The sequence below is a fragment of the Lissotriton helveticus genome, chromosome 3_1 (assembly GCF_964261635.1).
Source record: "Lissotriton helveticus chromosome 3_1, aLisHel1.1, whole genome shotgun sequence".
Taxonomy (NCBI): domain Eukaryota; kingdom Metazoa; phylum Chordata; class Amphibia; order Caudata; family Salamandridae; genus Lissotriton; species Lissotriton helveticus.
The window spans coordinates 590,301,431-590,314,339 of NC_136061.1; the positions used below are offsets into that span (position 1 = coordinate 590,301,431).

The window sequence follows — 12,909 nt, forward strand, 5'->3', positions numbered from 1 at the left end:
AATAGCTCAAACAAGTGTAAATGCGAGACCTATTGCATTGCAAAAGCTTATTTCAATGAGTTTCTCCTACTGCAGGCACCACATGCTCTCTTTACTTTTATAATTGGGCGCACCATGCACGTTTTCACTTTCAAGCAGCCCCTAAGAATGGCGGCCACTTCTTTGAAGTGAAATAGGTCTCACATTTACAAAAGTTTGAGCTATTGCCATTGTTAATCACAATATCTTAAACTCTCGTAAATGTGAGACCTATTGCATTCCAAATGCTTGTTATTCCATACCACTCACTAAAGGACAGCCTTCCCATGTGGTCTGATCAAACTTTGCATTCTTCTCATCCACTTTAACAAAACTGGTTCTGTCAAGTGTAATCTCACTCAATTGAATTTGCTTTGCTATGTGTTTGATCTTAGTGATTAGTAATGGAATTTTCGCATGCCCTGGTTATTATTAATGTATTGTACATTTGAATTTATGCCTTATCACAGTTGTATAAACAAATATAAAGAGCTCAATTAAGAGGGTTGCATGTGTTGCGACCCTTCCACAGTAACCTGCAAGAGGATGTAGCCTTACAGCTAGAGCGGTCGCCCTCGAAGCTGGGGAACCAGGTTCGAGTCTCGTCAACGACGCTCAACATCCTGTGATTCTGGGAAAGTCACAATCTCCCAGTGCGTAACAAAAATATATGTGTCCATCTGTAACGAAACTGGTGCTCATATAAAGCGCTCTGATACCCGATGACTCGGGTCTAGTTCGCGCTATATAGAACTCTAAAAATATAAAACCTTTTGGGGCATATTACCAAGTACCGGTGTTAAAATTATCGCTGTTTTATCGGCAGGAAACTGCCAATAAAACAGCGATAATGGACTTGTTAATTCCCATAGAAGCCCATGTTAACATCAGAACATGTGCTTCTATGGGAATTAACAAGGGCGTATTATCAAGCCCATTATCGCCATTTTATAACGGCGATAATTTTAACACCGGTCCTTGATAATATGTGCCTTTGTGCGCACATGTTGGAATTACAAGAAGGGCAGTTACCAGTTTGCACCCTTTGAATTTCCCCCAGTAAAACTTTGCAGGGCAGGAACAGCCTTGGTAAATACGAGGACCTGCAGATTTTGCCAAGGAAAACATGTTATTGCTCATCTGAACTGGGAATTTTGTAATTGGTGCTCATTATCATACCCAGACTATTCTGACACAAGTGAAATCAGTTTTGACTGTGTTCAACAATTATTGCATAACACATCGGGGTACTCGTAATTAGGGTCATAGGGTACTCAATAAAATATTTTCAACAAAAAAATACTTAAAAGCATTTATGGAAATAATTTTAATATAAAAGAACAACTTTTCACGTATATACATGCCTTTTAAAATATATTCTTTTCTACAAAACTTGTCTTTCATTAATTGTTTTAAAAGATACATGGCACTTGTTAGTTCCACACAATTTTTCTCATGTTGTCAGTGCAACCTTAAATCGGTGCTAAATAAGAGTCAATAGTTAGGTCTTAAAACTTGTGATGTCAAACAGAATCTCATCATAGTGTTCCACGGTCATCGACCTACTATCTTAGTGGTTAGCTGTCTCTTCACTCTCTTAGGTGCTCCCACTACTAGATACCACTTTACAATTACTTTTAATATGCAATTCCATCGGATTTAAAGTAACATTTTTTTCACCCCAAAACACCCTTTTACAACTGCATACCTTCTTAAGATAGGTAAATCTGACACTTGCATGCTGTAATATCCAATGTAAAAAGAATAATATTAGCAATTTTGGTTTTAGGGGTACCATAAAATTTACTATCTTTTCTGGTCTTTATTGATAGTAGGACTACTCTCACACACTTTTCATTGTAACATAGGCAAAGGCTAAGGGGCATATTTATGGGAGGCTTGTGTCGTGGTTGCACCACACAATGTGGTACATGCATGATGCAAACCTCTAAGTCAGATATATGAAGCCATGTAAAGCCACTTTGTGTGGTTCTGAGTGGCATCATAAATCTGGAGTATCACAACGCAGTGCAAATTGCTGCATTGCACCACTCAGCTCCGAGTAGGTGTTTCATTGGCGTTTTTGTGGGTGTTCCTGTGCAACTCCCATGGATTTTGACTTAGTCCCAGATTTGCAAGGACTTGTAAACCTGGAACTGCGCTAACATCTTACGCCTTCACAGGGGAGGCGCAACAAGGAGATACATCTTTATTTCTCCTTGTTTTGTCTTCTTTCTATGTGTGCTCCAGAATGTACCACACATAGAAAGAGGACAAAGCCTCTCAGGATTGTTTTTGTGCAAGAAGGTGCCCATTCCTGCACAAAACAATCCTACCTACAACACAGGTACTCTTGCACCATAGTGCAAGGGTGATTGCGTTGGCGGTGGGCTGCCAAAACGGCACAAACGCAAGGTAAAAGGATAGGAATGCGCCACATTGGATAAATATGGTGCATTCCTGACCTTTCCCTGTTGGGCAGCGCAGAAAGGTGATTTGCTGAGCTTCCCTGCACCACAAAAGTCCTAAATATGCCCTAGGGGTGCTTTGGGGTAGATTTACAAGAAACGAACGCATCTGCATAGATGAGTCAGTTTCCTTGCGTCAGTGCCGAATGTCCTTGCACCACTACGGATGGGCTGTAATTTACATTACAGTGCTCCATGGTGCAGGGATTAACAGATGCATCAGAAATTTTGACGCATCTGTTGGCGCTAAAGTGACGCATTGCTGGAGTTGCTCATGAAGGTGACGCAACTCCAGCCATGCGCCACAATAGATGGGTGAGTCCCATTCAAAAAGTCCTGCGTCATTCCTTACGCCTCGTCTGAGCAGGCGTAGGGATTTTGACTCAGTGAAGGCGTAGAGTGACACAGTGAAATCTTGTAGATTTCACGGGGTCAGGTCTACATGGCTTTTTGCACGGGAACGCCCCCCTGCACACATTATACCTGGCGCGAGTATAATGTGAAGCAGGGCTTTACAACGTGACACATCTCCCTAGATGCATCACGTTGTAAATGGGCCGCAACGTTTATGCAGTGGCCGCGTCACAAAAGTGACACAACTGTGGCGCAAAAGTCACGTAAGGGGCTTGTAAATCTGCCCCTTAGTTTAAAAGGGCACGAGCTGAAAAGTTCAGAGAATTTATGCATGCTGACTGGCATGGTATGGAATACTCAATCAAGCTCCTATTGCAAAAAGGAATTTTTCATCCAATCAATGCTACCTTTTCCACTTGGCTTCCTAAATGTTCTAAATCTGCAACTGTACAAAAGAAGTATGACTCTAATTAACCAGGTATTTATGGTTATAAAATATTTTGCGACAAATTCCTCTGCCACAATTCAAATTATAAAGGAAGGTTGCATATCTGCACATTGAGGCAATGTTGTTTTTATCCGCATAGCTGTAGCATTTCAGATAACTAAATCTACTGAAACTTATCCAGAAGAATGGAATGATGGAATAAAATGTGTTCTAAGGCTGGCAAGAGAATTCAGCTGCTAGATCTCTGGATTTGGTGATTCCTGGAAAAAAAGCAGGTAGGAAAACCATAAACAACTAGTGGTGGTACAGCACTAAAATAAAAACTTCTCAGAAACAGTAACTGAATTTGTCATGTATTGTAAATACATACATAGTCAATTGTATATCAGCATACTAAATGGCAACACTGGATTGTTATTAATGTTCAGGTTATTATACCTTGATGGTTAAAATGGGGGTAAAATAGCACTACTTGCCTGGTATTACAGTTCGGTGCCTGTTATATATTTAAACTTTGAGCATTATTATTCCATCGGGGGATAAAAAATTTCCAAGAAAATAACATCATGAAGAACGTATCGACACCACAATTGTAAGTAAGTTCTTAATTAAACAGAGCATTTTATACCCCTCTCCTTGCCCCATCAATGTACTCCTGCAACTACCACATAATTTTTCCAAACTTCCCTATCCTACAGGGATCTTATCCATGTGGATTTCAGCGTACTGACAAAACCTGGCTTTTCCACACAATCTACCACTCGTTATGTTCACGGTGGTGGGCTCAACCAACGTGGTTGAGGGGTGTTGGTGATTCGACCCATTGCTCGAGTCGTCTGGTCATAATGGCACAGACCGTGACGCGGGGGATGTAAGAATAAATATGCGTCGTCAGTAGAGTTCGAGCTAGCAAGCAACCAGTATCACGTTGTGGGCTCAGTTTATTTGCGGGACATGCTTAGCGGCCTGTACACCTCATGCAGGTCTGGTAACGCTACAACTTGGCGACGAGTGGCAGTCTTGACTCGCTTCGAGTCTGCTGTGTCATCCTGAGGCTCTGCTCACTGCCTCGGTGCCCAAGGCGTTGGATGCTCCAGTTCCGCAGGGCCGCACTGCAGGAGGGCCATGTGCCTGGTGCGGCGTCTCGGAAGAGTGTCATATGGGGGGGGGAACGGCCACTACAACGCGGCCGTTTCCACGCAAACCTTAACCACACATGCATTACAACGCATGAGTGGTTACCACAAATAGACTTTACCACGCATACCTTTTCTACGAGATACATAGTAAAGGCATGTGTGTTAAAGGCTAAAATTCGAAAAAGGAGGCTTGGGGCGTTTCCCCTCACCCCCCCAAAAGCACAAGTTACTTACCTTCCGAAACGATGTATCTGTAAGAAACAGTAGTTAGTGGCGTCTAAGTACTCTGACGACGTCATCCCGGCGATCACGACGCCACCGACGGACGCAGAGCTGCAGATAACGCCTACGGACGCGCAGGGGTACTGCTGACAAAAACTTTCCGGATCCAGTCTGACACCTGGGGATATTCTAAGGTAAGGAATCTAACACTAACCTGTTTCTTTCAGATAAAAAGCGTGCAAAAAAAAGGAGGCTTGGGGTGGTCTCCCCCCCAAAACATTGCACCTGTATCCGTCAAGAAAGTGGAGGCAATCAGCGTTGTTAGAGGAAACGGAAAGACACTTCCGCTGCCTCTTTACGACGTGCGACGTCAGCTCGGAAGATCAAGCAGAGGAGACAACGTAGAAAGGTAAGGGGAATTTTAGTTTAAAACAAATATATATAGGGATTAAGGTTTCCGGGCAGGGGTAATTCTAAAATGGATTGGGGGCTGAGGGGTCGCGCAGGAGTACAGGGGAAGGGTATAACCTTTAACAAGAGTATGCCATTACCATGCATAAATTTACAACGAAAATCGTTGTAAAGATATGCGCGGTAAAGGAATATTCGTGGTAAAGGTAATGCGTGGAAATAGCATTCGTGTTGTAACGCATGGGTGGTAAAGGCATGCGTTGCAACGGAATGCGTTGTAACGTCATACAACCGCTGGGAGTGCGCGTCCCGGTGAACTCGAACTACACGCCCTTGCGCTGCATTGCTCATGCACAGTTTCTCCCTCCTGCTGGTGGCCCAAAGATTACAGCCTGCTTGCTGGCCCTGTGACGTCGGCAGAGTCTGTTTGGCTCTGCCAGGAGGCGGGACCACCCCGTGGCTGCTGCTAAAGGCCATATTTGGCCCTGACTGCAAGTTTCCTGGTGTGGTTCCTCATTTTTCATCACCAGTCCCACATTTCCTCTACCCACAATGCTGTCACACTCAAGCCTGAAAAAGGTTTCTGGTGGTCCTCGGTGTGTCTGCTCAGTCTGCCACTCTAGCATTACGTCCTGAGGGACATCCGTCTTCCCAGTGCCTCCTGCTACCCAGATGGGTGAGAACTCTGGCTGAGGCACCAGTCCCCCTCTGCACTTTTTTTCATCCCACAGTGGCGAGATCCCCCGCTGGTCATCCATATATGACAGTCTCCCGTCACACTCAATGGGGGTGCGTATAATTCGACTCTGTGGAAACAAGAGGAGGAAGGTGGACTTTATTTATATTTATCGCTGCCGCCATGTCCGTGATACCGCTGGAGGAGCCTTTCCTAATTCATGGTCCCCTGCCTGTGCACACTGCTAGATGGAAAGAATGGGTGGGGCGGCAGGAGACCTACTTCGCGGCCATCGATCTCGATCGACGACGCCCTATGCTCTTACATTTGGCAGGCCCAGCAATACATAAACAGGGAAAATCGGTTGCCAAAGCGGGCCACCCTATTCATATGTCATTCTTAAAAAGGCGTTAACTGCCTATTTCGAGCCCATTGCCAATCCTGATTACAAATGGTTCTTGCTGCGTCAGGCCAGACAGCTACTGGAGGAATCTGTTGGCAGCTTCTTTGCACATCCGAGGGAGCTAGTTAGCACGTGCACACTGCCTGATAAAAATGATGAGATCCAAGCTCAATTTATTCAGGGTTGTTCCTCATCAAAACTCCCGGAGACCATTCTGTAAGTACCGGTAATCCCTATAGTGGACATGCTGACCATAGGCAGATCAAAAGAACCGTGCAAGGTGCGAGCAGCTCACATGGAATCGGCACTACAACCTCAGGTTAAAACAGAGCGATCAATGCTGTGACCATCTGAAACCAGGACAAGAAAAAGGTCTGCACCAAGACTACTGCGCAACCCAAGACATGCTATGGATGCAGAGGTTTTTTATATCACAATATAGAGAGCGAAAGACAGAGAAATCAGTTTCACTCTCCCAGCTACAATAGTCCTTCACAATAGCAACTGATAATGTCAAAAGATTAGAACCTAGAAGAAAATATGATACTACTATACATGAAGATATTTTCTTTCAATCTCTTAAATATCTAAAGATATTGGATTAGACGCTTCACTCACCTATCTTATCGTGACTTGCTTCATCATGGGTGCCTATCCACCCCCGGGTAGGATCATACCACCAGGGTGAACTCAACCATAGATGGAATGGGAGTTCTTAAATTAAGTCAAGAAGGACAACAGGGATCCAGAAGAGAGATTTTTGTTTTAAATACCGACAGGACTACCCAAAGTTTTTTCTTTATTTATAGGGTACTTGGTGTATGGATAAAATTATGAATGATTTTGGGTTTTATTAAATATCTACAATCCAGGGGTGTTACTCACTGGAAAATCACACTGAGATGGCCTCAATCAAATGTGGAGGCTGAGCGATTCATGCTCACCCTAAACAAAGTGCTCCGAATTGCAGTTGCCAACAGCCAGAATGTGGATTGTGCTCTCTATGCTTTCCTGAGAGAGTATCCCTAGCTCTATGCATAAATCGCACCATGGGCGAGGTAATTTCCTCTGTGGAGAACATGTCTGCTATGCAACATGAGGTCAATGAGAAGTTGTGGAAACGCCAAATACGCAACAAGCACATGTCTTAGACTTGGCGGGTGAGACGAAGTGCAATCCAAGTAGGTGATCTGGTGTTGGGCAAGAACAGACAGTTCCAAGGGAAGTTCACATTACCTTTTGAGCACCAGCTTTGGAAGATGCAAGCAAGGAAAGGAACTATGGTTACTCCTCAGAGAACTGGAGAGACCATCACGAGGAACATGTCATTCTTTAGGAAATTCCAGGTCCCTGCGAGCGAGTTGGGAAAAGAATCAGAGACCTTGTGGGACGTAGCCACACCTGCGGAGGACCGATGGAAGAACTGTTGCCCACTGAGAGTCCAGTTTCACCTGAACTGTCAGGAGTGGTTCCCTCACTGTCCAATGGAGTAGGACTCCATCCGTCTGCCATGCAATCCAGTCCTAGTACTGTGCCACCTGCTGTCCTGCCGAGTGAAGCAGAGAGAGCATTCAGTCGGCAAGGAATGGAGAGATACCATCTTCAGCCCCATCCGGCAATATCCTCTCGCTTAAATGACTTTATACTGCATTAAACTGTGTGAAGTGATTCTAATGTTTTCTTTCTCTCTATTTTCTCTCTCTCTCTCTCTACCTCTCATGTCAATGGATGACCTGCTGTTTTTCTTGCTTTTCCACTGTTGTTTTTTCTTCTGGCTAAAGGAATAATGTTATGTTCAGGTTGGTGGGCTCAACCAATGTGGCAACAGTCCGGAGGGATTTTGGTGATTTGACCCCTGCTCGTCCGGTCGGAATGGTACAGATCGTGACGTAGGGGATGCAAGAATAAAGATGCAACAACAGTGCAGCCCGAGCTAGCGAGCAACCAGTATCACGTTTATTTGCGGGATATGCTTACTGACCTGTACACCTCATGCAGGTCTGGTAACTCAACACCACTATGCAACTCAAATTTCTTTTTACACTCTTCCTGTTGTATCACTTTTTGTACCTTTGCTGATAAAAAACTTAATTTTCCAAACCTTTCTCCACCTCAATTGCACAGTAAATATGACACAACCAAAATTTGCCCCGCAAATCTACTCCTCTCTAACTTAAATGGTGTGCTTCCAGTTATGGTATAAGGAGTAGTCCGGAATGCCCACACACATTTCGCAATCTCCTTCTCCCAAGGCAACCCATTCCTTACAGCCAGCTGCAAATTCTCCACCACCAAAACATTAACAACTGTGCAGCACTGTCTCTGCCAAAAAGCAAACAACATCAACCGTTGATACTCTAGACACATACTTCAATTCAACACATTTAGACAACGAATCCAAAATCACCACTGCAAACCTGTATGTCTTACCTAATCAATTCATTCCAAAACACCAAAATTGAGCTCCACATATTCTTAGCTCTACTGGTACAAGAAATACAGGGCCTCATGAGGCCCCTTGCGCCGCCAGAACGTCACTGTTTGTGACATTCCGTGGCGCAGGAGCCTACTCCATATTAACGAGGCAACACAAGACACTTTTTTTGGCTTAATGCTGCCTTGTAAATAACATTCCTTTTAACGCAGTTTTCTGTGTTAAAGGGGCGTGCAATGGGTGTTGTTGGGGGCGTTCTCAGCAACATCCATGCCTTTTTGACACTATCACAGATTTATGAGAAATTGTAAATCTGAGGGAGCGCCAAAAACATACGCCTCCACAAGGGAGACGTAAGGAAGGCACAACAAGGAGAAATATCTTTATTTCTCCTAGTTTTTCCTTTTTCTATGTGTGCTGCATTGTGAAGCACACATAGAAAGAGGAAAAAGCCTCTTGTGATTGTTTTCGTGCAGGAAGGTTTCCCTTCCTACACAAAAATAATCATCCCGCAACGCAGGCACCTTGCACCATGGTGCAAGGTGCCTTCGTTGACACATTGTGCGGTGGCGCTGGGGAAAAGGCCAGGAAGGCGCAGTATCTGATAGATACGGCGCATTCCTGTCCTTTTCTTTTGCCATAGGGCATCGCAACAAGTAGGCCTGCAGCGCTGCTCTACGGCAAAACCTCATAAATGAGGCCCACAATGTTTAACTGCATCATCAATTGATTTATCAATCCTCGGCCACTTACTTTTCCCTCTTGTAACATTGTGTCATACTTGTATCAAAGTGTTCTTCAATGGTCGTATTAACTATCTTCTTTGTTGGGATGGCAAAGCCCCCTGCATGGTAAGAGGCTAGTACCCCGCCCTAAAGGCCCAACTGTACTGTTGTCTGGATCCCTAATGCTGATTGTTGGTCACAGGCAAACACAAATCATGCGTGTGTGCCATGACATAGGGCTGTCTCACGGAATGTGGTCTTTTTTGACTGGGAAGGACACACCAAGCGCTGTCCTCATAGTGGTGGCAGTCTACCACTTTCATCAGGAGTGAAGCAGCATGAACACGGTGGCAGCAGCATACCATGTAGTGATTAGTAGTATTGAACAGATCTTTTTTAGCTTGAGTCACTGGAGTGAGGCCTATTGGCTCCCTCACTTTTTTAAAGTTCCGTTGCTGTGTGCTTAACTCAACCCATAGCATATATCGGGTAGATGTGGAGTGCTGCTCAGCGCTGAAGTAGTGACTCTGCACTGGTTGTATGTGTGCCTGAGAAGAGTAATGTCTAGGGATAGAGCAGTACTGTACAGTATGTGAATGGTTAGTGCCTGTATTGGGTGTATGTATGCCTATAAGAAATATGACACAAGAGATGTGAAGCTGTGCAGGGCTTGCGTAATGACAGCATGTGCTGGGTGTATTGATGCTTGTGTGAAGTACAATACATGAAGGATGAAGTGTTGTGCAGCGTCCACATAGTAAGTGTGTGTGCTGGCAGTGTGTGTGTGTCTGGGAATAGCACACTGGTTGAATACAATGCGTGAGGGAAAAATATAGAATACAAAAATATCGACTTCCTATAGTTAAAAAGGTAAGTACAAAAATATTGGAAAAAATAAATATAATTTGCAATAAAATAGTTGTATTAAAAGTCTATTTTAAAATATATATAATTTAAAATATTTAAAATAAACTAATTAAATACTAACTTTAATTTATAAAAAAATATAATTGAATGTATATTTTAACAAATACAACAAATAAACTTCCTTTTAAAAATGTAAACACACATACATATATATATACAAATATATACATAAAAATATAAACTCAGATTAATAACATAATAATACCAAAAAACATAAAATATTAAAAAAGAGAATCAATTTAATTTAATATAAAAATTAAACAACACACACATTTTACAATTTAGGGGCCGATTACGATTTCGAGCAGAAAGCCTCCTCCCGACAGTCGGAATCTCCTCGACCGTGTCAGAACCCTTCCGACCGACTCGGTCGTTCGGTTTACAGTCTGCCAGACCGATTACGATGTTTGCAGTCAGAAAGTAAATGGTGCAGTCATTCCCAATTGATCCCGACTGATTCTCGGAGTGTTCGTGTCAGTCAGAACTGCACTGCGCACCTCGATAGACAGCGTTTCTGACCTCGCAATTACAATGTTATTTTTCAACACCCTTTCCAAGTCAGCCAGTTGACCCAAATAGGCTGTCAGAAACTGATGGCCAAGGGGGTACCTAAGGGAGCCCCTGTAAAACTCTGCACTGTGGGGTGCCTGCAACAGAGTGAAGGGCTTTCTGCAAACACCCCATTTCCCCATAGGAGCTTGTGTTATGGCCGGTTGTCGGGCAGAACACGAGCTTTCATAGGAAACAATGGGATTCTGACCGAACAGTGTTCAGTCGCATCGTAATCGATTGGGCGGAACCGCCGACCACGAGTTGGTTGGTCCTGATTCTGAGTCGGGTGGCAGCTTTCCACCCAACATCGTAACGAATCAGTAGATGACATGGTCAGCCCAGGGTCAAAGGCACTAGATCTTTCACCCATCTCAAACTAATTTCTACAAAGTAAGGTACATACCAATGATCAAAAAAACAGCAACGCACAGTCAAGACAAAAACGAGCCACCCAAATAAATTTTAAAAACTCACACAACAAAGGGAACCAAAGACGGAACCTCTAGCATTAAAACCAGAGCAAAAACATACACAAAAACAGATCAAGAGGAAGACACAAGAAATCAATGCCAAAATCAAGTTCCTGCCCAAACAGCACACTGGGAAATTAACACAGACAAAGCGGAAGTAACTTTGAAAACAAAGACGAAAGGATATCAAATAAATAAAGATCTTGGCAAACGGAATTCATTAAAAGTAATTATACAAGGGCTTGGTCGCATTTGCAGATTAAACCCCAAAGAAACGCCAAAGACAGAACTTGCATTGACAAGAAAAAGACAGAACGTAGAGAGTTGCTTCATGAGACACGGAAAGTTCAATAGCTCAACCCAAGAACAGGCTACGCAGGATAATACAGGCCCAAAAAGACAAGTCTTCGAAGATAACATGGTGAATTTAAAATTCTCCAACAAGGAAAATTCCCTGAAAATAACAGAGGAAAACAGCCCAAAACTGATATTTATGCCATTATATTCAACTAAAGGGAGACATGAAACATTAAATAGAGCGAACCTGCTAAGATTATTTAAAGAGATTACTGAATTTAGTGAAATAACATAAGTTGATCTCCTAGAAGTGGAATTTCAGGAATTTGAAAATAGGCTCCAGGCAGAATCAACATTAACAACTTGGATCTCCAATGAAATGGTTGATCTGATCTATGCAACTAGAAATTATTTTGAAGCATGAGGAATAACTTTATTGCGCCACAAGCTTCCTAAATATCCGTATCCTCTGCAACAAAAATAGTGTCACCAAAACGTCGTCAGGCCACTGACAAGGGTCCAAAATCATTTCTGAAGGGAGCAAGAAGCGCCTCTCCCAAAGCATGGACAAATTTGATTCAAAACTAGAAGGAACACTGGCGAAGCAAGATACAATCTAAACAACTGACAGAAGACAACCAGGACTGGACATGGGTGCCCATGGCCCTAGCAATACAGTAGACCTGATGTAATTCTGGAGCATAAAATAGGTGAATCATCAGTGGCCCAACGTAGATAACATACAATGGAGTTCATTAAGATCTGTTCATGGAATATCCACAGATTTGGAGAAATGTGCCAAGATAATGAGACTTTGACCTTCCATCAAAGTTTTGACCTAATATGCAAGAAACATGGGGGCAGATTTACAAGAAAGTGACTCAGTGCGGAACGCAAGCCATTTGGCTGCGCTGCACTGAGTTACTTACAAAACACCAGGATGAAACATATTTATAACAATATGTTGCAACTCTGTGCTTTCCCCTGCGATGGTGCACAAACTGATGCCATGCACCGGCACACGCATCCTTGCACCTGGTGCAAGGATGCCTGCATCATGGGGAGATTGTTTTTGTTCAGGAAGGGTTCCCTTCCTGCACAAAAATAATCTGAAATGCCGTTTTTCAACTTCTATGTGTGCTGTATTAGCACACCTAGAAGTTGAAAAACGTAATTGTTTCATTGATTGTTTATGTGCAGGAGGGAACCCTTCATGTACATAAGCAATCATTAGAGGTGATTTACTCTTTCTATGTGTGCTGCAGAATGCAGCACGTATAGAAAGAGGAAAAGAAAACGGGGAGAAATAAATAAATTTCTCCTTGTTCTGCCTTCCTACACCTCCACTGGGGAGGCATAGCATTC

The 12,909-nt window shown here is 43.3% G+C and overlaps 1 protein-coding gene across 7 annotated transcripts in view; it reads right to left on the minus strand.

The window, feature by feature from the left end:
• Positions 1-1,326: 1,326 nt before the first annotated feature.
• The window catches only part of KANSL1L (KAT8 regulatory NSL complex subunit 1 like), a 3,925,143-nt gene continuing 3,913,560 nt past the window's right edge, over positions 1,327-12,909 (minus strand). For all 7 annotated transcript variants that reach the window (XM_078680571.1, XM_078680572.1, XM_078680570.1 and 4 more), the window contains one exon: positions 1,327-3,548. The gene's annotated coding sequence lies outside the window, so the exon portion shown is untranslated. The remainder of the gene's footprint in view (positions 3,549-12,909) is intronic.